This window comes from Sebastes umbrosus, chromosome 21, assembly GCF_015220745.1.
Source record: "Sebastes umbrosus isolate fSebUmb1 chromosome 21, fSebUmb1.pri, whole genome shotgun sequence".
NCBI classification, from domain to species: Eukaryota; Metazoa; Chordata; class Actinopteri; order Perciformes; family Sebastidae; genus Sebastes; species Sebastes umbrosus.
This window is the reverse complement of record NC_051289.1, coordinates 10,099,681-10,126,749: the sequence shown is the minus strand read 5'-3', so window position 1 is coordinate 10,126,749 and position 27,069 is coordinate 10,099,681. Positions and strand designations below refer to the sequence as shown.

General features: G+C 40.8%; 1 long non-coding RNA gene across 1 annotated transcript in view; it reads left to right on the top strand.

The window, feature by feature from the left end:
• Positions 1-19,847: 19,847 nt before the first annotated feature.
• The window catches only part of LOC119480836, a 57,566-nt gene continuing 50,344 nt past the window's right edge, over positions 19,848-27,069 (top strand). Inside the window, exon 1 of the long non-coding RNA XR_005205015.1 lies at positions 19,848-19,927. This is a non-coding gene — a long non-coding RNA (uncharacterized LOC119480836). The remainder of the gene's footprint in view (positions 19,928-27,069) is intronic.

The following is a 27,069-nucleotide window of genomic DNA, read 5'->3' as shown; positions in this document are numbered from 1 at the left end:
AGAAATATGCATGTCGATATCTGAAATATAATAAATCCGCCTACAAGAGAAATCCATGCAGGCAGATATGTGCAGCATCACTAGATGAGTTATTTTGATGCAGGCAACAACAGCATAGTGGGCCTGACCCTCCTTCCAACAGGCTTTTGACACTCTGTCAGTTTTCACAGTATCTGTATTTCTAGGTTGCACTTACTCTCAGCACTCACTCAGCAAACTGCAGGAAAGTTGCTTGGGAGCGATAGAAATACTAACGGAGGCAGTAAACGACTGCTGTTTATGACAGGGGGGACATGATGGCGTTACTCGCAGCCTATAGGGGAGCAGGAATGTGTTCATTTATCACGAGTGGCAGCGTGTGAGATGACATAGAAGACAGAGACAGCAGAACCCCCTCTTTTCTTCATCATAAAGCTTCATCAAATGGCTCTATATGATGATAATTACACTGCTGGGTGTTGGCGTTTTTTTGACATTTTGCTCATACATGCATAGATTTACATAATATAAATGATTGTCATGGTGAAGAACATGTGATGTTCATTTTATCTTTGAGATTCTACTGTAAATGTACTACAACACAAGAGTGAGGCTCATCCAAAACAAAATTGCTAGACTGATAAAGGTTGATGATAAGTCCCAGATGCATACAAATTAGGGTTGGGACGATACACCAATCTCCTGATTCGATAGTAGGGTGCCGATTCGATATATGTTGCGATTTTTAAGTATTGTGATTCGACATTACGATTTATTGCAATTTTTGTTAACTTTTTTAACACTAGACCATGGTGAAAAAGTTGAATCATAGACTTCTAGGCACTTAACTTAACACCCATAATACAAATACATGCTTTCTTAATTCATTTGGCTTTCTACAAATTTACACCGACCAGTCTCCTTCTTAAAGTTTCATTATTAAAGGCCTTATAATCTTGAATTAAGCAGAAATAAAATCCCTGATCCACAGAATAAATATGTAAACTAACCCAAATAAAACATGTCTATAAACACTCACACACATCAAAACATGTAACTACTAATTTTCCAACTTTAAAGTGACAATCTCGAAGATTTTCATTTAAATAAATATCTGTTAAGTCTCTATCTATAGCCAAATGAGGGGACACAATGGTGATTAAGCACCAAGCACAATTCTATTGTTTTCACTCAAATAGAAATTTTTCATCAACCAGGAGTGAAATCTTAAAGATTGTCACATTAAAGGCATGTATTGCCATTTACCACTTAGTCAGTTTTGTCAACTTTTGGTCTAACTTTTAACCCATGACCCCAGAGGACTTAAACAGACTTCTAAGGATGTGATATGCCACTTCAAATCCCATTGATAGTGCCCTTCAAAAGGTGAATTTGGAATATTTTGGCACCAATAGACTGTCACTAATGCACACACACTACTTTAGCTCTGCAACATCAGCCTCCCCGACACATTTCAGGGGTACGAGTGTTACCCCAAAGAGGAGCTCTTGCACCCTTTAAAGTGCTCACTCACGTCTTCTTACAGAGTTTGGCTCAGAGGTGAAGCTCAGAGGGTGAAAACGCAGACTGTGTCAAATGTAAAAGCTCCCGCGAGACTTGAGAGGAATATCATAATTAATGTTTAAGGCAGATTTGAAACGTAGACTCTGACAGCCTTAAGGGCACTTTCTCAGTAATATTCCCCCTCTTAACACAATCTAATTACAGACTTATTAGTCTTATTATACTTCCTTAAGAAGATGAGGGTGTGGAAACAGTAGATGAAGTTCTAAGAATCTCTGCTGTTGCACTCAATAGTGAGTTTACAAGAGCTATTTCTTTTATCATACAGTAGCTGTATGATGTTTAAATATTTTAATGAATTTAATATGTAGGCTGTCTTTTAAAAATGATTGTAGTTAATTTGCATATGTATGTCATTATGCATTTTGCAGAGATGACAGTGGAGGGAGTCCTTGCAAATGTTGCATTTATCCTTTAATCAATTTCTGTCTTTCTGCTTTTTCAAACTGGGACTGAGGGGTAGGGGGGGGAGACTAAAATCCTCCTCTATCATCTCCTCCTCTCCATAACTTTGTTCCTTTCGGTCTGCAGATCAAAGGCCTCTGAAATTGGTGTCCCGAAGATGTACATTGTTGAGATGACAGGGCGACAATACAGAGAGAAAAGCGTGGTCTATCAGACATGTCAGCCCGCAGAAAGGAGAGGGAGGAGAGGGCTGAGAAAGGCCTGGGTGTCGATTTAATACCCACACTGGAGGAATTTGAAGCTTTTTTAGCCGTGGCCAAGTCTCCTCAGTTAGCATCTGTGATCCATGTCTGGAGGGGGAATATTTGCTAAACATGGGCGACAACATGGGTGCTAATGTATCTTAGAATAAGTGAGTCCAAATTGTAGATTTTATTATTTTTTGCAGAGAGGAAAGATCCAGCAGATTTGGAAGTGATAGAGAAATATTAAAGGTCCCATATTATGCTCATTTTCAGGATCATACTTGTATTTTGTGTTTCTACTAGAACATGTTCGCATGCTGTTATGTTCAAAAAAGCCTTTATTTTCCTCATAATGTCAGCCTGAATATGCCTGTATTTACCCGTCTGTCTTAAACGCTTCGTTTTAGCGCATTTCGACGGAATTGCGACAAAATTGCAACAAAATTGCAACAAAATTGCAACAGAATTGCGTTGCTAAGCAACAGCCTGGGTCCATGTGTACTTCCTGTCAGTTGATGTCATTAACATACACTGCAACCAGGAAATAAACTGGAATTAGAATGTTTACGTTTAAATCTGTGTAAATCTGTCTAAATATTGTATATTTGTGACATCACAAATGGACAGAAATCCTGACAGCTTGTTTCAAAGGCTCAGTTTCTGAATATGGGCTGTGTGTGTTTCCCTGTTGATTGAGTGTTTCGATACTCTCACAGTATTTATATAGGACTTAAGCCTGCTTTAAAATAAAAAAAACATGAAAATCTGACTTTTTTGTAATATGGGACCTTTAAGGATCAATATTTTCTCCAAACTGTGCGCGTTTTGCAAGACATTTGGTGACTTATTAATACATGCATAAACTTTTTCCATGAAGTGAGGTGCTGTAAAGCCAAATAAAAAAAAAGTCACTTGTCTCTGCGTCCTCACATTGGAGCGTCTTGGACGCTGCAACCTGCTGCTGCGACAAAAAGACTTAAAGAGTTTGAAAAGCATCCGAAGTGACTGGAGCGCCAGACATTCACAGAATAAATATTTGTATTCATTTGAGAAATGAGGATTTGAACAACGGAGACAAAACCCCGACAAAAGGCACCAAAAAAAAAAAACAAGCATGAATGCAAGTATTGTCCCCTCCGGGCTTTGAAATTGTGATTCACCATATCATAACCCCTGCGAGGAAAAAAACATCAATATCCCCGCGGAAAGGACACGTTTCTATGGGAAACTAAAGAATTTTTAGCGCATAACAGATCTGGCGTAAAGGAGAAAGGGGTGAAATGAAAGGGATCAAAGGCTCAGCTCAAGGAGGCTTTTTACGCAGGAGGAAAGATGGACGATGTTGACTTTTAAGGGAGATTTTGGAGAACCGTTTTCTGCAAAAAAGTGTCTTTTAAAGCACTTTGCAACAAAGTTTCTTCATTGTTAAATTATCATCATTTTAGCATGAATAAACCTTGACCAACTATAGCTTTTGCAGAATGATTAAAGCTTTAAAGTGGACAGATTTACGCGTTTTTCGATCAACCAAAGAAACATAAAAGAACATTTTGAGACAAATACACCCAAAACCACTGAAGATTTACACACTAAAATAGTTATATATAATCGCATGTTATTGGATCAAGAGTCAAACATCGATGACTGGATTGTTATTTGAAATAATTGATTATAATTATTGATTCATCACTTTAATGTTGCAGCTGGTAAAGGTGGAGCTCATTTAAATTACTTTATATACAGCTGGGTAGTTTGATCTATAATAATAGATTATTTATTCGTTGATTATATTTTGTATTAATGATCTGAATCTGTAAAGTAACTTTAAGTTATTAAATCAATGTAGTGGAGTAAAAAGTCTAATATTTCCCTCTGAGATGTAGTGGAGTAGAAGTAGAAAGTATCAGAACATTGAAAGTACAAGTACCTCAAAATTGTACTTAAGTACAGTACTTGTACTTAGTTACTTTCCACCACTGAGTACATGTTATACTGTTGTGTTTTTCTAAGCATTCTTTACTGCTCCTGTTGGAATAAAATAATTGTTGATTATTTAACTGAAAAGTAGTAATGTGTTTTTGATACCTTTTGCATTAAATCATACCGGGATGTTTGCTGAAATTGATTGTATGTGGCACAGCCCTACCTAGAAAAATTTCCACCAGCCACCACTGTTTTTTTCATATAACTACAAAAAAATGACCTTTTTTCCTTTTATATTCTCTAACTATGTGGTTTGAAAATAGCCTGAGCACACCTGGAATAGAAATGAAGTCATGAAGTAGTATTTTTTCGGCCTATAATAAACCCGACAGGGCCGGAGGAAGCTGGTGGCTGAAACGTCTCAATTGTAAGGCCCACGCACATTTTTATCCATCCGCCCTTTCAGGTAGCCTGACACGCAGGCGGCATAGAAACAACACTAAAGTAAACAGGCCTAACAGGAGACTAGTCCCTTTGTTGTGCCAAAGGCAGCTGCCCAGCCCTCCATTATCCCGGAGCAGACTGACCGCATCCTTCCCGCTGCCCCCTCACCAACCCACTGCACAAAAAGAGAGGGATGTTCTGCTTGCATGGGTAACACTGTCGTTCCAGCCCTTAGCAGTCCTCTTACTCGCTATTGAAAGGAGTGGGAGTAGTGGACACAGCCTGATCTGCGGAGCACAAAAGGGGCTCTCCGTAGAGTCCCATTGGAGTGAAAGGAATGAAGGGGCTGGAGATTTTGTGAAAGAGGGTCGGAAGATTTAGAGAAAGAACGGAAGTTTTGTTGTTGTGCTTGATTTCCCTTCCTAACTAGGGATGGAGTGGGCTGGATAAACCCACTTAAACTCAGTTTACTCACCTTTTAATAAGCAGAAAAAAGAGTTTGCTCACCTGTTTGGCCTGGCATAGATACACAGGGGCTTTAATTCATGATGCATATTAAACTGTGTTAATTATTACTACTAATACCTCATAAAAAAAGTAGGGGTGTAAGAAAATATCAATACAGGAGTATTGTGATATTATGTTGTGTGATATTGATTCTCCAAAACACTATTGATTTTAAATCAACCTATTAAACATCTCACCATCAGGCCCGGAGGTTGTAGCGGGGTCAGATTTAAAGCTAGAGTGAAGATCCTGGCATCATATGAAACTAGAAAAAATTGGTACCAATCATGCATAAATAACGCTCCAAAGTTACGCTGAATTTTGTCGAGGAAAAACTGGCATGGCGATTATCACAGGGGTTCTTTGACCTCTGACCTCAAGATGCTAATGAAAATGGGTTCTATGGGTACCCACGAGTCTCCCCTTTACAGACAGCTTGGGGCAGTTTTCCTAACATTAAATAAAAAAAACAAATCGCAATATATCGCCTTGGTTACAGTGTCGCAATATATCACAATATATTGAATTGTTACCACAGTATCATGATATATATTGTATTGCCAGATTTTTCCACTGTTTGCCATATGGTCATATGTATCACTGGAACTAAGACAACAGTTTAGGAACACATGGTTTCTGTATGTTATATGTATATAAGCTGTTTTAATTATGGCGTTTAAGGCCCCCTTAGATAGAAAACTGAATATTTTTTCCTTTATTTGTTCCCCATAGCTCAGATTTCTGTATATAAATAATCTAATAATAAAAAAAAACAATTCCTCAAAGTTAAGCATAAATTTGTTGGAAGGCCAAACATTTTAATTAGCAGTAATGAGGGATTATTTGACACAATTAGAAGAATTAGATATTAAATTGTTGCCTGGCAGTCATAGATGGGAACGGGAGGCCGGCGTGTGCCCTCGGGGGAGTCCCATGCTGGCAGGGTTTATGTGGACACACACACACTTTCAACAAGGTTTGAATATAACCCTGTTGTTTCAAAACGGCCTCCTGATTTATATCCATCAAGGTTTAAAGGGCTCGTCATGTCTGCTGAAATAGAGGTGTTGACAGCCACACTTGACAGCTTCTCCCTCATACTGTTTTAATGTTGCCGTTATGGCGTTGCTGTCTCATGTGCTTTATACTCGCCAAGCATGTCCAGGCATTTTGTGCTGAGGGATAATACAGATTTGACTTCCTGTCTGTGCCTGCAACTGTGTGAACATTTTGCAAACAAATAAAATGCTACTTTTCAGGCCTCGGCTTCCGTGAATGGTGACTGAGTGGAGTAACTTTGGATTCGTGCACCTTGCTCCTTGTGCAAAGAAAGGCAATGAGAATCATCAGGTATGACATTTCATATTGCACTATCCATGTCACAGCTATGCTATAAATTGCAGGGTACGCCCAAGTGAATAAACGCTGGTTTAACACGGTGCCATGGGAGCTGAAATCCTCTGAGAAATTCACGCAGCCCGAGAATCCCCTTTGAAGGCACATTCCATAGGTCACAGTGCAGACACCGCACAGTCGTGCCGCTTCATCCTCATCAACATTTGTGTGGGCCGCACAGCCGCCCTGAGGCCAAAAAGAAACGCGCTCGGGATTTCTCAGTCTATAGTTAGCAAAAGGCCAGCTCCTCTGGCTCCACTGAGCAGGGACAGGACTGACATCAGCACTCTCTGATTGGTGCAGACTGAAGAGGAAAAAATCAGAAAGCTGCCCGATTATGTTTCAACTTATCCTATGTGCACTATTTACTCTGTAATCGAGATTCATTGTTGGTGTACTTACACTATGCACAGCAGGTCTGGCACGCATTGTGTAAATAAAAGGGGACCCTATGTTTTGCTACCAGGTTATTCCAGACTGTGCTATTTTAACTCCGTGTGCATACTGTGACGGTTCACGCACTTATAAAGCCTCTCGTGTTATAATTACATCATCTGGAGCCCTGTCATTCAGACACTAGCATGTGAAGCATGTAAACCCCATGGCTGGCTATATATCAGCCTGCTTTTGTTTGACATTTATACACAACCACGGTGTTGTGTAATTATGAGCTTACTGTTCTGTCAAATATTTAACGCCTTGTAAAACAGCCAGCTTTTTGTACAGTGAATGGTGCGATGCTGTTTGTGAGAGAGGAAGAGGGTAGAAATATAATCCCTCGACATGTGCACAGTAAACATGATTACAGTTGGAACTTGTGTACGTGTTTAAGATGCCAGCACACATCAATAACTCATCTCACTTAACTTAAAAAAAAACAACACCCGTATATTATGGATCACAGTGGAACTGAGCATGCTGCATTTTGCAGAAGTTAAGAATACAAATGTACATACTTTATATGCATTTGTAGCCTGGTGCCCTGAAAATGATACACATGGTGGTGGGGGAAGAGGTTAGATCCTTTCATTAAGAAAAGGCGGCAATGCAACAATGTAAAAATACTCAATTACAAGTAAAAGTCTTGCGCACAAACCTTTACTTAAATTAAAGAACAGAAGTATTAGCAGCATTGTTTACATGAAGTTGTAAAAGTAAAGATAGACCCTTCAGAGCTTTATATGATTGTTTCATATTAGGGCAGGACGATATCACTAAAATCTTCTATCAAAATAGAGGTCATTTCATATCTCGATAACGATATATATCACGATATAGCATATTTTCTGTTAGTTCAATAAATAAATAATCTAAATAACCACATGGTAAAGCCTATTTGTGTATACTTCTGTGTGTATTAAATACTTGACAAATGAAAACTGCAGAGTAGTTTCTCATTTAATTAAGAATTTTAGTGCAAAATGAACAAAACATGAATTTTTCCGGCTATACACTAAAGTGACTGAATACAAATACAGAGTAATCAGATTAAGACGATAGTGTAATTTAACTTAGTTTTATCTGATTTTTGGAGAAATCTGAGCTAGTGTGTGCTTGTTATCAATTTAGACAATGCAATTGTGTATCATATCTCGATATGCGATTTCACCATGGTACGATTCCATTGAAAGACGATAAATTTATCATATTGAATTATCGCCCAGACCTAGTTCAATGTATGTGTAAGGATTATTTAGATATTGTGTCTGATCCTGGAGAAGCAACTGCAACTTTATACACTTTAGTTAAAAGCAATGTGTTCATGAGCTTATCATATGTTTTAATGTACATGAAATCTGTAAAGTAACTGGTAGCTTCCTGTGCAGATGTCAAGTTAAAAGTACAATATCTTACCTTGAAATGAGTAATGTAGAACTACACATTTGTACATAATGAAAAGATTTAAAGCACAAGTACATGATTATTGTAGATGGCATTTTTATTTTTTACATTTTGTGACACAATGCCAATCAAGACGTGGTTTCCAGTATTGATACCACAACTTCCATACTTCTTCCTAATGGATTTAATTAGCTTCACCTCAACCAACTACAAAAGTAAAACACTATTTACATATTAATACATTATCAATAATAATGTATTGACAGTAATATTCAAATACTTTTCCTTCAATTGTATTTTCAGCAGGGCTTTTACTTTCAACAGAGTATTTTTATAATGTGGAATCTGAAAACTTCCTCCAGTTTTGTTGGCTAAACCTAACCAAGTGGTTTTGTTTTGTTTTGTTTCATTGTCGTAGTCATTTTAAGCCAAACCATGATGTTTTTCACTAAACCTAACCAAATAGTTTTGTTGGCTAAACCAAACTAAGCAGTTTTGTTGTGTTTTTTGTTTAGTTTTGTTTCAATGTGTTTAAAATTGCGGCTGTAATGTGGGAGAAAATGTTTCCCTTGAAACGTAATTGGGAATGCAGTTGTTGTATGGGAGCGTAATTTTGTCAGACATAGGGTTGACTGGATGTACCGACTACTATCAATTAAAAAGCAGCAAAGAGGCTAAAATAGGCTTTTTACTGTATGATACGTTCAAAGAAACCCATACTTCCAGATTGCATTTTATGGTGTTTATTAAATGAAAAAATGTGCAAACAATAACTGTACTGGATTAACTAAAGTAGACGAAGTGAAGTGACGGTGTCTAAAAATCCTGCGGTCCAAGTGAACAGGTAAAATAAAGTGAAACCACATCACTGTGCCAATTACCAGAAGTGATACCAACCAAAAGAACATGTGCAGCCTAAACAAATAATAATGGTAAATGACATAGACCAAATACTTTGGCTCCTTCATTGGATAAACTTTTAAATAAGCAGCTGTAAAATTTGCCAAACTGTGATTTAGAACAGTCAATATCCAATTGGAGAATATGTTAAGAAGATTACGAACCAGGGATACCTACTTTCAGTACATGACCACTTTCAATACTTAGTGCTACAGACACATATTGGTCAGTACCAAATAAGTATAGGCCTCCTTAAGTAAATAAATCTTGTTATTTTTCACCTCTGAATATCCAGTATATTGTTAAAGACTGCTGAATCTATCCACATCTAACAAAGACTGTGGCTTAGTGGTCAGTGCGAGGGCACAGATGAAGTGGTTGAAGTAATGTTGAACACATGGTGGCTGAACATGTCAGCTCAAAGCAGTGTCCGGCTCGACTCATGTCAGCTTCCCACCACGGGGAACTTGACGTGTGGGAATAGAGGCTCCATGCATGGCTGCCATGCATTGGCCCTTACGTTTCGCACATGTAGGTAAACAATCCCGCCTTGTCTACTGAGAGGCCTGCGTTTATACATGGGTGCAGAACATGTGTTGCGGCCGAAGTCGCATCAAAGGTCACTAAGCTATGCTTTGAACACTTCAAAGACGGGGGATGAGACTGTAGCTTTTAAGTTTTATGGCAGGTGTAAGCAGGGGTTGCTGACCAGCCCAGGGTGGTCTGCTCCCTGGTCTGCAAGGGGCTGCTGGTGGTTAGCATGGTCGAGGTGGTGGTGTGTAGAGGGCCAAGGCGTCGGGGGCAGGGACATACCCGACCGACCAGCCTGTGTCCAAAACGTCTCCATGCAGAAGGCCACATTTGGAGTCCTTGGATGTGAAAGGGTTTCTGGGAGCAGACTGGACACAGGCAGACGTCCACTTCAAGGGTCTCTGGTTTCAGAGGACCTCAGCAGGGTACGTCTAAGGCCCGCGTCAGTCCCATTTGGAAACGGATACATTGGCAGAGAGGAGCGGCGGGGCCAAAGCCTGATGACCATACCACGTAGTGACCACAACGCTGCACCCTCCCCTGACAGACCAGAAACAGACCCTGTAAGCAAGTTCAAAGGATCCAAAGGGGTCTTGCCAAAGTTCATTCGCTGGAGTTCATTCATCTCAGCACCTGATGTGGTTCACTGCTTCTGGTTTTCGTGAGGCGTTTCAGTTTAAAGTGTGAGACTTCAAAGCTGCCGACGTTATTAGGACTTCTTTATTCAAAATGAGTCTGCATGCTGTTACTGCATCGCCTCTGTAACGTTTACAATTTGCTGTTAATAATGAACAAAAATCTATTATCCGATAGTACTTTTCTGTCTTATCAATGGGTTTATGTGATGAGGAGAAGGATTTGAATATTGTGACAATTTTGGATGGCGGCAGGGAAAGAGATTTTGTTGATTTTGGTCTCAAACGAAATGGGTATTGTTCAAAATGACTCCACTAACAAACATCCTGCCTCAAGCGGTACAGGTCCACGTTCCGCAACAGAGCTCCAAATTCACGCAGTCGGGTGTGCTTTAACACGCCACATTACGAACATTGAAATCAACACAAAGTGGCTTAATAACTCCTCTGGTGACAGAGCCTGCTAAATTGATCATTTCGAACGCTTTACAATATCCATAATTATGCGAGTGGAATACAAGGTGCTGTGCGTCTGGTTGATGATCCTGGAATGACAGGTCTATAACAGCCCCCTTCTCTCCTTGAGATAGTCGGAGACCCACATGCACATTGAGAAAAGCCATTACAAGCCCAGGGTGGAGCAGGTGTGTTTGCGGCACTCCACAGATGGCTGGGAGCGTTGTTAATGAGAGAATAGTAAACACCAGAAAACTTTTATCTTTGATGGGAGATTGTTTTACCAAGTGTGGAAGCAGTGGAGGTCAATTCACACATATGATTCGATTGACCCCGGCTAATAAGGTCCCTATACTTTAGCACACTGTTTATGGACTCGCTGACACACGCCTTACGGGAGGTATTTGCAGTCTTTAGACAAGCTTTTTAGCTGCATAACAAATGTCACAAGAGTAGTCCAACGATGGCAGACCTCTTACCGATTAATTATTTATCGTGTCTTATTAAAACGGAACATTTTGCAACACCCAGAGAAACATTATTATCCTTCCAGAGTGTGAGACTTCTCTCCATTTCACCGTGCAGAAGTGAGATGATTAAAAGTGCATTACCTGGGCCTGGTGATTCCCTGAATGAGCTATGCTAAATTGGTTGTTTTCTGTGTCGTGATTAATTGGACTTCCCGAGCCACATTTCAACACGCTTTGTTTTTCTGTCCCCAGTCATCACCTATTATTAAAGACAAATTTTCAATATCTCTCTGGGAGTCCAATTAAGGATTTACATTGTGACAGTATTTTTCACTTTAATTACTGTACGTGGCGCACGCGTTGACGTATTTCCTTATTTATCAAACAACACAGTGGAATAGTATTCATCAAGTAAACGGATAGTTGGATTCTGTAATTGCGGCTTCTTTTTTGGCTGGAAAAAAAAGAAGCAGAGATCCAAAATCTGATGAACAATTGAATAATTTATCAACTGGAAAATGACTACACAGCATAAAACAATATTGTAGCTGAAAGAATATATATCTGCATGTGACTGTAATAGCAAATAGATGAAATGAAAAGAATGGGATTTAAATATTATTATAACCCTCAAATACGGTAACTCAACAATCGCTGTAATATCACACCACAGGTTTCTGAATCACAATAGCTTGTGGGACTTAGCGCAAAATGTATGGTCAGTGCTATTAATTTCATTTGACCTCATATTGGGCAAACAGTTGGACTCCATTTGTAAGTAGTGTTGTAAAACATCAGTGCCAGCGTTCACACTGATGCCTCGTGGCCACCGCACTTGACTTGGTATACAGCGTTTGACACTGGCATTCTGGGATTCACTCTTAAATACTTTAAAACCTAAATGCCTCATTGTTGGAGACGACTGCAATAGCGCTGAAGTTAAGTGGCTTCAAATTGAAATTTCCTGTGGGTTTGTAGCCTGCATATGGAGCCAATAAAAGTCCTGTGGCCCTGGATAAATGTTAATTTTTCTTTTTGTGGGTCTGCAGGGTAAGAGAGATGATGACGGTTTCTCCACTAAACATGCAGATATTCTGTGAATAATCATCTCATTTCCTGAAAGGAATTTAATATATTAAAAAAATGGTAGGGCAATCCTCTTACAGTGATGGTTCCCTAGAAGCAAGGCCTGCAGTAGTTTGAGGCTACCCATGGCATCCTGCTTAATGCCCAATTTTCATTCAGTATCTATACCACCTCCTTTGTGTGACCCTGCAAATATCCTCTGGGCCTCTTCATTAGTCTACGGGGCCTGTGTGCAAAGGCTCTCCAGTTAATTTGCCCCGACAGGACTGTTTCCTCTACTGGAGATCAGCTAGAAAAAAACGCCTCAGTCACTCAAAGATTCACATATAACTGGTTTCTCCATCCTTCACATGTTCTCTTCATCCGTTTTAAGTGCTTCAGCAAATCTCTCACACCACTCATTGGCTTGTTTATGGCCGGCTTTCTGCTCTGATCTTGTCATGCGCCGGTGATACGAGCGCGGTGCTGGATCATGGCTATAACGTTTTTTTTTTCTGCATTGTTTGGCCGACCACTTGCTGCTACAATTGACCTGCGAGTGGAGCTGATGACCAAGATGACTAACCCCCGGGGAGCCCGAGTCAGGGAAATCATGCGAGAGATGGAGAGAGACAGAGAGAGGGGAGAGCAAGAGACCAAGACCAACTTGCACAACACGGGCACGCAGTCACACACTGTGCTGTATGTGTGGCTGAGCTCAGTGTATTTCGGTTGAAGTGTTTGCGGCGAGGAGAGATGACACATTTATGCAGCACAAGGCCGTCATTTTCTTTTGGGTTCGTGGGGCTCCTGGTGAGATGCTGGCATGATGCGCCTGGCTCTGACAGGTGCTGCCACCCCGACAGCGCGGCTCGGCCACCGACCAGACAAGAGTTGTCTGCTCGAGCCGCAGAAGACCCAGGACCGTGCTGGGAGCGTGATCCCAACTTGGCAGTGACCACAGCACCAATCACTGGAGCTGATTTAATTGTGTCACTCTTGGGGGATAAAGAAGAAGTTGGGGAAAGGCATGGTTGCTCTATGAACACAACATTTATTGTTAGTTTACTCTAAAATCTCTCCAGTAGGGACTGTTTTTCTCAAATTGTAAAAGCAGGGTGTGTACTCGAATAGGTGTAATGTTTGCTATCAGACCAAGATGGGGAAAGTGAAGGAGCCGCTTTGATAGGAGACAAACTCTCACCGTGAAACATTTGGAAACATGTCTTTCTCCGCTGCAGGGTTGTGAGGTTGCACATGGAAAACATTACGCTCTTTACGGATTGAATAAGGATGGGCCAATAAATGTCAGGAATTTAGAAAAAAAAAAAAGCAGGACCAAATCAAACAGGGTGGGGACTCCATCACTTGCCTCCAATCCGGTGTCGCATTCATTACGAGAGCGAGCATTCCTCACCACATCCCACCTTGCAGTTTGCTGTCTGCTCTGTAATTAGCTCAGGCAAGCTATTGTTTCCATGACAGCAAGAGCAAGCAAGAGGCAGACAAAACACAGACATAGGGAAATAAAAGAGAGGATGAGGAAAATACAGACCAGGTGGAAATTTCGGACACATCTGTAAAACAGTAATGAGACATTCACAGTTCACCTTGCAGATTCCCAGTGCCACTCCTCTCTAGACTGAATGGAGAGCAGTGGGGTTAAAAGAGAGGAAAAAAAGCTATAAAAGAGATGAGATTAACAAAATCTCGTGGCGCTGCAAAGAGATCAGGTAACAGTGTGAGAAAGACACATTAAAAAAATACCATGTTGACGAGATTGAATGTGTCAGCTTTAATTTGGGGGGACTTTGGCTTAGCTCGGGCTGCAGACGATCTGGTCGATACTTTTTGCTGGACGGCGTCCAAATCTGTCTCTTTGGAAGAGTCACGCCATGGGACTTTGTCCAGACACCCCAAGGAATGAAGCACTATGCCACAGTGCTTCAGATGGGCTCAATTTGGATTGGTTGCAAGGCTTTTTTGTATAATCAAATGTTTAATATCTGCATGGAATTTGTCTTTTTTTTTTTATCATTAGATGTAAAAGTTGGCCGGCTGCTCTGGTTCTTGATCAGCCTGGACAATCTTTTGATCTTGACATCAGACTGTACATTTTTGTTCTTTTTATGATTTTTTTCAGTTATTTCGAAGAGTGCTTTCTGTTTCTGATGTTTTTAAACTTGGAGATTTGCGAGTTATACTTATTTAAGTTGATGTATATGAATGTTATTTTGACTTTCCTCAAGTTTCAATTAAGCATCTCGTTGAAGATCCTCCTCCTGCTTCCTGTTCTATCTGCCCATTCAGATGAGTGATAACTCACTTAAAGTTTACTTCTTGTTGTTTAACTTTGAACAGTTTAGATTATAAAGTTGTGCTTATCAAGTGACCATTTTTCTGCTCATCCTTCTGCTCAGAGATTTACAGGGGGTCGAATCGTCAGAGTGAAATCATAGGTCTACAGATGTTTTCAAGATGTTTTTCCTGTCAGTTGCAGATTATCCCCTGTAGCAAAATCTCATTAAAGTGCAATTTACAGAGCTGCACTGATGTTGCCATCAACCAAAATTAAAGGCATTAATTTTTCACAGAAGTTCACCGAAGTCCTCACAATAAATGATGTAGCACTTTGCAAGAATGATTTGCCAAAGTATTATTTTGGAGAAAGAAATTAACTCACGCATTAACGGAGCGAGGGGATTGGACATAGGCTGCAAAAAAGATGTGCAAATGTGGTCATTTAGTCAGAGCGTGTCGGTACGGAGACATGCATATTAAGGCTACCATGCTGGGACAGATGAGGGAAGAGGGAAATATGAAACCCTGATGGAGGTTATGACACAGACTCATAGAGAGACGTGTACACTGGAGGGCTAAGGCGCCCACTCTTCTGTTCTCACTGGTGTTGTGTGCAGGAGGACTTAAAACAGCCAAAATGTACATGTAGTTTGGTTGAAGAAAAGCTTATCCTTGTACTCTCAACTGTTAGAAAATGTAAAGGTCAGAATGCAATAATAAATGTTTATCTGTGATTTAAAATTGATGTCATATTGGTGACATCTTTCAAAATCTACTCTCTATTTTTTAAGTGATTTATACATCAAAATTAAATTTTTAATTATTACAAAAACTAAATAGAATAAATTAAATGATACAATTTCACACAGTAGACTTTAGGCATAAATATACAGTGTTTCTTACAATATAACCCCACATATAGTGCTTTTAAAAAGTTAAAAGCAGGCTGCATATCTTTGTTTTTCTGTTCCTATTAATGTGAGGAATATTTTGGTTTTATTAAGTATTAATAAATGATGACCCCAAAATTAATTTTAAAAGATTTAAATACTACTTGAATCACATTTGAAGCACATATCATTTTAGAAATGCCAGTTAATCAAAAATATTTGGAATTCAACTAATTTATTTGAAATTTTTAAGATGTCAAACTCTTTTCTGCAAAATGTTGAGATTCCCCACGAAATGTTTTACCATCACAGTCAGTGTCTACACACGTTAACACTTGTTCAATATTTTGACTGCTTGTCAAAGGCTTGCATATTAAATAAATTGGACCAGTAATTCTTAAGATTAAAGCTTAAATAATATTTCTGAAATGGGAATTTTATTTTACAGTGTAATAATAATAACAATAATAATAACAATGAGAATAATTATTATAATTATAATTCACATTTTATTACAGTTCTAACAAACCTCTGCCATCATTTATTTCAACGACTTATCACAGAAATTACAATTACCCAGGCCGGATTTTAATATACCGTGATGCACATTATAAGTCATGATTGATTATTAAATGGACATTGAACATGACAAGTACAGCTCCATCTTTTATGTACATTAAAATTAATACCATGAAACGGTCTCTAAGCTGTGGAAAGTGTGCGGGCACTGCTCGGTCCCTGCAACAGTCCTTGAAGCTGCAGGGATGTGATTTATAGTGATGAGGATGTACTCCTGCAGACCACGTAGGGGACATAAAAAGTAGAGCATAATATTGTATAGTCCGGTGATTTATGTTAGTATTTATGATTCGGAAACGGTGCAATTAACATTCATAGACTCGTGGTCTGAATAAATGCAGCCTTGCATAAAGCCTATAGGCCTGTGCAGCTCAGCAAAATGACTTTAATTAAGTTAGTTAAAATAATTTATTATTATTATTATTATTATTATTATTATTATTATTATTATTATTATTTTACTACTACTACAATTTTTTGCTTTTTCCCTGGAAAATTAAAAAACTTTTTTTCCCTGAAAGGCAGTCACAGACTATGACAGACCTTTATTGCAAAGTTAAAGGTCTGTCTGGGCAAAACAATGTAAGGCGGATATACGTTTAATTAAGTTAACTCATGAAAAAGATGTCACAGCATGCAGCAACCAGCCGGCCCGCTGCACATAATGTAGGCGAAAGAGCAAATGCAGGGCTTTCTTAAGGCTGACTGTCTCTCAGCCACTTGTTTTTGTCCTCAGCTCACACCGTCGGGGCGTCATGCCAAAGCCTATCAACTAAATATCAAAGATACAGAGTGTCGGATCTTTCCACTCTGCATTTTTACCTTATTTCATCCAATCCCACCTGCTGTCTTAGGTTAAGTTATTTAAATGCAGCTTCTATTGGGAGGCTGCACACGCATGCATGCTCAAAAAATGCCATTGTCTTTTTTTTTTCCCCTTTCATCCTCAAATACGGAAATCATTTGCAAGGAAATTATAGGCCTCGCGAGGGCAGGTCTTTTGCATACTAATTTTGTTAGACTTACCTCCCGTGGTCAATGTTCGATGTGACCATTAGCGAGAGCACTAGAATTTATTTTATTCGATTGAAAAGACAGTGTTTAGAGTAATGTGGCGGAGGCACCTTATGCCAGCTTTAAGATAAATGGTCGAGAACTCTCTTTGTCTGCTCCTGGACTCGGGCCTGCTGCAGATATGCCTCAGGAGTGTTTGAGTGGCGACTTAAAGAGATTTAAGGAAAACACGTGGCCTTTGTGGAGGCACAATGGCCTCCTCTTCAGGTGCCTCCTCAACGTGAGAGAGCCCCCTTTTCTTATGGAATAATTGCATAACTTGAAACAGGATATCCTCCACCGTCGCTGACCATTTGTCTATGTGCTGACCTTCATATCTCCGACCCCACCCTGTCTACACCCGTCTCTCTCTGCATGATAGAATTACACAGGCCCATATTTCTACTCAAATTATGTGGACAGGTTTTTAAAAGGTGAAAGGAAATATTTTTTACAGGCTAAAAAATAAACACGTATCCAGCTTTGGGATTTGTAAAAAAAAAAAAAAAAAAAAAAGGCTGGGGAGTGAAGCTGAGGAAGGGGAGATTTTACTGTTGGTTTCTTTGGGGGGTTGGTGAGTTTGAATGGCAGAAAAGGGGAGGGGGAGAAGGCTTCAAAAGCTGCTTACCAGCAGGTGGCGGCAGCAGAACGTTTGAGCAGCCCCACCCCTTCAGCTCCTGGGTTGTGGACTCTCTGGTAATATTGACAGGTGTTTTATCCTCCAGCTCAGGAGAAATTAAAACTGTCAACATGTCAGCAAATATGATATTATTGATCACCGGTGAGTGAAATTCAAAGCTGTCCTGACATGTTTGTCAGCTGATTATTAAAAAAATATTTGGTCAGTAATGATCACATCTGAATTGCAGACCTTTTTGCACTCGCATGTCTAGTTTGACAATAATACATTGTTTTGCTTATTGTTGAACAAATCATAACAAAGTCTCAGCATCGCTGGCTGACACCTGGACAGACGTGATAGCCGTCAAGGTCCTTTGTGATGACTTTCCCCCAGTGGTCAGGTCCCTTATGTGGTGGGGAGTCATTCAGAAGATGAATCACATGATGCATTTTTAATTTCCCTGCCGTGGCCCCAGTCCAGAACTCCGTGGGTCTCATGGAAATGAGCGCCGGACAGGCCAGCGACATCAGCCGACCAGGGCTGCAGCACTTAAGACATGATGTACGACGGTCATTACCAGAGGCAGGTCAGGAGGGACTCCGGGTCATTCTCGCCACCAAAGAGAAACAGCAGAGGAGGCAGAAAGTGTCTGGCCAGTTTAGAAAATGGCACATTTCCTCAGACGTTCTCCAGGAACGCACGCCGGGGCCCCTGATGGGTGAACGGTCCCTCAAGACAGCGAGGGATTATTACCCATCCTCACCTCTTGCTCTTTGTTCTCGTACAGTATACGGCTGCAGCACTCGGTGTGCTCTTCCTCTCAGAGTTGCATCACAAATAATGGTTTGACATATGTGCCACTTATCAACACGTCTGCAGACAAGTTGACAAGTCACACATCTATTTCAGTTTGAGGTCGGCTGATTAGTGGTGCAGATACGGGATTGAGCATATGTGTCACTTTCACTCTTCCCGTTGGCATGGTGCAACTCCAGCACAGTAGAAGCTCCGGCTAATTACCGAACGTCTGACGGCCTTTTCCTTTCACTACCTTCGACTGAAAGCTTGACCTTTGCCTCCTGAGCCGTGTTGTGAAACGGCTCTTCTTTGTGAACGCGGCTTCTGGGTGGCGCAGCAGAGCGGCGGGCCGCGATGCTGGGGCCTCGGTGTTGTGTCTGGTGTCACAATATTTGGGGTATCGGAGAGAGCAAATAGATTAGAGCAAAGCAAGGTGTGAACGTCAATGAATATCGCCGCATGTATCTCTGCTATGAGATTTCATAGCTTCCTTATTATGAGCAAAGGGTTATTCAAAATTAAACAAAAGTGCCTGACAAGTGGACAGTTAATTGCATTCAAAGCCAGTTCAAACCTCGCCTTCCCAACGCAAAGAGAGGACGGCATGTCAAGGAGATTAAGAAGTGAATCAAGCAAAAGGAGAGAAAAAGGGGAGGCAAAAAATGAAAGGATATAACCAAAATGAAATAATGTGCTGGACCACCTCGAGAGCGAGTACAAGCGTGGCATCTGTGTCAGATGTTGTTAATTAATGTCAGTATGTTCCTCGCTGGCACTTGGCTTCCTGTCCTTCGTTCAGGGCAGATCCTGGAGTAGGAGTGCTTGTGGGGAACAAATGTGTGTGCGTGTGTGTTGAGGTGTGTATAGGGGGGCTGAGGGGTTAGAAACAGCAGTGGTAGGGGGTGTTAATCCCACTCATTATAATTCCAGTCTGTGGCCTGTCTTGGGAAAGGGACTACAGGGGCCTACCGCCGCATCTTATCAATATGTATTTCCCTTTTTCACCTCTCCAAGTGGCCCCTGACTGCACCGTGGCTTACAAGCCTCTCTCACCGTCTCTCTCTCTCTTTGTCTCTTTGTCAGCATACAACCCAACTCATCATTGCAAGAAACATGACGCTAACCTGTGACAAAAGATGTGCTGATGCAGAGTTGAGAGGTGTCAAACACACAACTCTTAAATATCTTATGTGTTTTGTGATGTGTATTTTTTTTTCACATGCAGGTCACTGTGTGATGGAGTATGGAGGGCTACACTACTGTGATGCCGTAGTCAAGAGCAACATAATGGCACATTACTAAGGTAGGATTTGACCCTGCCTACTACACACTGTATGCATGGGGAGAACACGTGCTTTGACCATATGTGATGATGGAATACATGTAACTAACAGCAGGTGAAGACAGCATAGGTAGAATTATTAAATGGAAGTAGAAAGCAGCAGGTTGAAAATTGTATGATTCTTTTAAAATGTGCATAATAAAAAAACACTATATGTGATTGCATGCTATCTAGATAAAAGCGTATGCACTATTTTGACTCGATTGCACCCATTGAAAACTTGCGTAACGCCACATGCAGTATTAAATTCGAGTACATAACTAGTATTTTAAGTTTCCTCTCCAGTGTTTTCCTTTAGTTTGTTTTTTCTGCAGCGCGATAAACCCTACATCAAGTTGTTGTACATTTTGTCATGTCTTTGGGGAAATCAAAGACTTTAAAGACACTAAATTATTTTTAATGCTTGCACAAAAATAATAGGCCATTTTCTAAATGATGTGCCATGCTGGTGCCTAGGATCATCAGGATGCCAGTTTTGCCTCCCTGTTGATCGGCTAATTTGAGACCGAGCGCACCTGGTGTGTCTTATTGCGTGCCGAGAAATGGCACTCCGTCTACTGGCTTTGGTTATTTCCATGCAGAGAAGAGGTACTGACGATGTTAGCATTAACGGGCCATTAAAATGAAGAAGGATGAAGTCATTGCCGCGAAAAAAGTTGCTGCGCCTTGCTAAATGAGAGTCGGGGTGAGATAAAGAGGAAGTGGAGCTTTCAACATGGCCACCATGTCCTGTAATGACCAGCTTTTATAAGCCTTCCACTGAGCAGGGCCTCAGATTAATGTAGACAGGAGCGTGACAGCAGTGGTCTGAATGCACTGCTGTAGGGACCCCGTTGGGGCTTGTTTCAGACGGTCCATGCCTGATGGTAAAAGTGAAATGGCTGCAACATGCAGATGTTAGAAGGATCTAGAACTGTCCAAGAAAAGCTTTAAAACCTTTAAAAGCACTACACTGGGTGATGGTTATGGTCGTGACTATTGGAGTATATCTGCGGTTTATCACTTTCACCTGCCTCGCTTGGAGTGGCGGAGCGTCTAGCCGGCAGGGGAGCGTCAGGAGCTTATCTTTTCAACAGGTTTTTGGGTTGTTGTGGACAGCAAATCAGGGCAGGCTTAGCGAAGGAGTGGAGCGCAGTTTGGGGTGGCGCCACACCTCGGCACTAATTTCAGGGTTAGCAGAACGCCCGACAGGAGGACAGCATTGCCATGGCAACAGTTAACAGCTAAAAAGCAGTGTCTACAATCTGATAGGGGCCCCAGATAATCAGTCATCACGACACACAGACGATTACAGCAGCCTTTTTTCAACACGGTGACCGTTAAATCTGTTTTTCACCTGTTAAACGTTTCATTTTATTTATACAACACTATAAATGCAGTTCTGCATGTAATGCCCCAAGAGTCGTTTAATCCCTTTTTGTTCAAGCTTAGTCTTGTTTTCATTTCCAGATCTTGTACAAAAGCTCCTATTATTTAGCATCCACTCTCACAAAGTAATAACACAAACACAATAGCTTCATCCATTTGTCTTTTCTCATTTATTTTCTTAGCAGACGCACTCTGTAATAAAAACATGTGCTTTCCAAAACCAACCAAGCAAATTTACTCTCTCCACGTCTGTGCTCGATATTGAAATGATTCCTTTTTTTTTTTTTTCCCAGCGTACAAGTGATATAAAAAGCGAATGAAGAACGTGAGAGTAGATGGCAAATCGGAGAGAGAGAGGGAGTGATAGTCAGTCAGGGGCAACCGCAATACACTTTCCATCAGGATCTAGTCAATTTATCAGAGGGGAGATGTTATTAGCTTCCAGATAGCAAACGCATGTAGGTATTTTCCTCCCCATCAGTCTCCTTTATATTTTTAGATGCTTTTTATGTGAGTACAATGGCCTCAATATCAAACATTTTAAATGATGCTTGAAATACCAGTCACTTGACTTTGATGTCACAGGCAATTAAATCCAACCTTACCCCTTTCCACCGTTAATAACAGCAATCTCGCCCGGCCTAGTGCCTAATTAATATGTGCTATTTGTCACTTTGCCTTGACACATGTATATCAAAGTGGGGGTGGGGAGAGCGGCTGGAGGGGTGAGGAGGTGGTTTCGGAGGGAGGGGAGCGGAGGCGGGGAGTGGGAGGTGGAGGGCAGTGGTGGAAGAGTGGTATGCTGGGCGGCAAGGTAGAGCTCCTCCTCTCTCCGTCTCCATGCTGCTAAGTGAACGGCAGGTGTGGTGTCATTTGATTTCATAAGGAAGCAAGATATTTAGCCTTTGGGAAGGTGTTACAGAAAACCCAGACAGGGATGGTACTGATGTAGATGCTGGACTGAATGTCAACCATGATATTAGGATTCTGCCCAAAAGAAATAATGATTAAAATACATGATATGCTTCTGATGGTGATTATTTTTGCACGCGATGACACATTTTCACACGGTGGATGCTTCATTTTGGCTTGAAAATCTTCACATTGTCTACTTGTCCGTGATTCTGCGCCCCTTTTTTCAGAAATCATCATCCTTCACTGGAGTTTGACTGTGGCAAAGCGGTGCTTATAATTAGCCGTGTGTTTGTTTGCGTGTGTGTGTGTGTGTGTGTGCATGCATGTGTATTGTGCATCTGAGCACATGCCTCGTCATTGCCAGTTTCCACTATGGCTCGGCGGGTGGCGGGGCAGCGCTGCAACATTGCAATGAAATCAATGATCCATGGTTCTTTAGATGTGACCAACAAACTAAGTTGTCATCTCGTTCTGAAACAAAAGGGGTGACGGGGGGAAAACTGAAAAGCACAGTGCACCGAAGCTACGACGATTACATCGCAAATGTGCAGGGTTTCGTGCCAGTGCGGGTTCTCAGTGGGGTCAGTAGACAAACACCAAACATTCATACATATACATCCACACTGTACGTCTCTCTCTAAGCGCCCCCCACCCTCCACCCTCCACCCCTTCCATCCTCTCCTCACTTTCCGCCTGAAACCTTCTGCCAAATGCTGCCAGACTCTCACATCTGTGCCGAAAATGAATTGTATCCCAGAGCCCTCTGAGTCAAGGATTCACTTGTAAAGAATGCAGTTTTATTGGATGAACAGACTAATGTACCATGCAATGTAGTTGCACTAGCATTTTATGCCACATTGAAAGAGTCAATTAATTTGCATAATTCAAACGAGCATGTACTGCCACTTTGAAGGCATGGCTAGGCATCTTGGCTAGTCACGTCAGCTCCTCCATTTCTGATATATTAATCATTCTTGCCATACAATTAATTACATTTATGACAATTTGAACCTTTGTCCCACCCACCGGCCCGGCAATTTTACAGCCAGGCTGCAATATCAGAGCATCCTGATGAAATCCTGGTGATTTAGTGAACACCTTAACAGAGAGCCCATGCCTAGGGCTGAATAAAATTAATATTTTGTTTCCCATCTGGTGGAATCAGCAGAATTAATGAGGGAAGGAGGCCCGTAGCTACGCAGAATCCAGGGATCAATCTGCCTCTCTCCGCTGGTTGCTACTCTTTGCTGGAGGTGTGTGTGAAGCTGGGGGGGTGGGAGGAAGAGAGGCGAGCGAGATAGTAGGCTGTACACTTCTATACGGCGTGGGCATCTGTCACCCACAATGCACTATGGTGATCACTACTGTAAATGAGTGATTACAGCAGTGCCAGTCACTCCTCGCAGCCCTGACAGACAGCACAGTTTCTTACCCACCACCACCCTACTGATTAATTTTCAGTCGAGGCTGCCCGTCTGTCTGTCTTTGCCTTTGTCACATGTTTACAGCCTCTAATTGAATTGCAGCGGGGCAAATGTCTCCGAGCTCGCTGGCGTGGAGCGACTGGCGGCGCGGCGACGATGTGCTGTGGCAGAGCGAGGCTAGTTTTGTGCGAATAGCTCAGCATCTGGGCTGCATGCGGTCCTCGTCGCCATGGGGATGGCTTTGGGTCAGAGGGGTTTTTTATGCTGTCAAAACAGGAAGAGGGGAATTTGCAAACTCCCTCATTGTTCAGATTGTTCAATGTTGTAGATTTTTCTACATTTTTCTGGGTCACTGTTTTTTTTCTTTCTTATATGATACGAGGGTTTTTTGCTTCAAGTGTGAAAACATACTCATTGTTCAGGATTTATGACATTACATTTATTTTTTCTGGACCTTTGTGGGTCAATGTATTTTTATTATATACTATTTGTTTTGATATGGTTGACGCAAGAAGAAGGGTATTCACACACACTCACTCAATGTCGTCTAGTGTTTTGATGTTGGAAATTGGAAGACAGATTTTGCAAAATCACTCATTGCTTTGTGGATTTTTCTGGGTCAGTGGGGTATAAATAGTCAAAGCATTTTATACTACATATTTTTTTGTATTTTCATATATTTTAAGATAATTTTGGATCACAACAGCAGTAATGATGAATGAATGCATCACATCAGTGACCTATGTGACCCCATTTGTCAGTGGAAACATATAGTCATGAATAATGATAAATGGTTGTGTGACTACTGTAAAGGAAACATTAAATATATGCAAAATAATACATTTTTAGATTTTGACCCCATTAACACCTTTTCCAGACACTGGCGTCACACTCACGTATGCATAATGACTCAATCTTATCATGTAGGTGAGGGCATATTGCCCATAAAAAAACCTCATTCAAAACTTTTGTACTTGATGATCCCCTTTTTTCCAAATACTTTCAGTTTGTTGCATCATGACTTTGGCTGCACACGCGCAACGTTGCACGCGCCTGTGAGAAGAAATAGCGAAGGCATCACATGTTCATTTCATTTATTCATTTGTGGCTGAGATGCAATTTGGCATTTTAGCCATTTACCAGAGAGGGGAGAGAAAGAGAGACAGAGAAAAGCACTTGTATGACAGAATAGGCACTCCCACAGTGTCATCCAATCTGGGCACCCCATTACCTCCTTCTCTTGCCCCATGTGTGTGTATGTGTGTGTGTGTGAGGGTCTGTCTGTGTCTATGCGTGTGTGTGAACTGGCCCCCCTCCTGTCTGTCTTGCTTGCTCCATGCAGCGCTTTGCCGCCTAGAGAAGGTGGTAGTCGTCTCTTTGAAGTATCACTTCAATTACGGGGTTTAACCCCACAGGTCAGCCCTTGATTATTTACACAAAGCTGGTGTAATTCTGCTGGAAAGCCTCGCCTTTGCCATGAATACAAAGCCGGGCTTCACTCTAATGGAGTGAATTTCACATCAACACTCGTCCTGTTTTGACCTGCGTCTGATAGGGTTACATCATGTTTGGAAAAGTTGCACCTGACAGAACTTACGTAGTGTCTACAGATACACGTGTGTAACGGGGTGATAAGACTGTGATGCATGCAGCCGTGCATGCAAAAAAAGTAAGAGCTAATATCTTCTTGCACTTTGGAAATGGTAGAAAACATTCCTGATGGGCATTAAGTAGTTCTATTTGAGTGTTTCTGATGACGGTTACAAGCGACGTGTCACCATCAAAGATGCCTCAATGATTTTTTTTACCACATTGAAAGCTTGTTTATGCGTTTTTCTCTGCTTGGCTTGCCTGATAAATTGGGGCCATGTAAAAACTGATCCTGCCAAAAATGGCATTGAATAATAGATTGTTTTGTTGATCAGGTTGCTGTTTACTTACCCTTTTAAATCCCTATTCTGTCTCCTCTCAGCTGGTGGCCTTCTATTGACTTGTTGTTATTTTTTCATGAAGTGAAGTGGGGGCAACACCAAGTGCTGCTATCACTCCTTCTTAAATAATATAAACAAGAGAACAACAAAAAAAGAGGTAAGGTCTAAGTCATCTTCCCTGTTAGTTCAGTTCATTTCAGCCTAGATGGCCCTCGTTCGCTGGAGCATGATGCGTGCAATGAAAATACGAGGGTCCTCTTCTCTCCGCGGCCCTGTGTGCACACCACCCCCATAAAAGTTGCAACTGCCAGCTCAGGTGGAAAAATGTTGCAGAGTAAAAGATGTATTCAATAAATAGAGAGGGACAGCATGGGGCCTGGGGAAAGTGCGCATGAGACGGAGGTTTGGAGAGTGGAATAATGGAAGAGAAGGTAGATGGGGCATGAGTGTACATTAAACAGTGGTGCTTGACGCTTGTGAGAGGAAGCATGCCGCTGGGAATATAACTCTTAACTAGCATTGTCTCCTTTCAATTTAAAGGAGGAACCAGGGCTGTCATCTATATAATACTTTCTTTTTAAAGGAGGATATCACTGAATTTCAGCATTCAAATGTGTTGTTTGGTACCCCGACAATGTGAGCATGTATTACTGTCCCTTACAGCCAGACATGACCTAGACAATAATAAACAAACTATCAGCAAAGACTTGTTAGGAGAAGGAAATATCACATATTGGCATAAGATGCACATCGTCAGAGATTATAAAACATTTTTGTTTACGAACACTGATTAAACTGCCGTCGGTATGATATAAAACGATTGAGCTGAACTGAAAAACTAGTTGGTCAAGCGAGCCGAGAAGTCTAAACAGTTAGCTAAAAGTAATGGCTGAAATAGTTACCTGAAAGATATCAATATATGGTTGAACTTGTTATCTAAAAGGAATGGATAAATGGTTGGAACCACTACAAGTGAATGGTAAATAATGAATCAATGGTTAAAATAGCTAAAAGTAATGGATGAATTAAATGGAGAAATTAATATATGGTTAAAATAGTTTGCTAAAATACATGTATATATGGTTAAGATAGTTTGCTAAAAGTAATGGTAATGGCTCTATGGTTTAAATAGTTATCTAAAAGAAATGGATATATGGTTAAAATAATTAGTTGAAATGGATAAATGGTCAAAATAGTTAGGTAAAAGTAAAGGATTAAAATGGTTAAAATAGTTAAAAGTACTAGATAAATGGTTAAAATAGTTAGCTAAAAATAGTGAATAAATGGTTAAAATAGCTAAAAGTATGGATAAATGACTGAAATAGTCAGCGAAAAGAAAAGAAAAAATTATATATGTTTAAAATAGTTAGATAAAAGAAATGGATATATGGTTTCCGAACACATAAGAAAACCGACTGCGCCTTCATGTCTCACAATGAGGATGATTACAGAGGATATTTGGGTC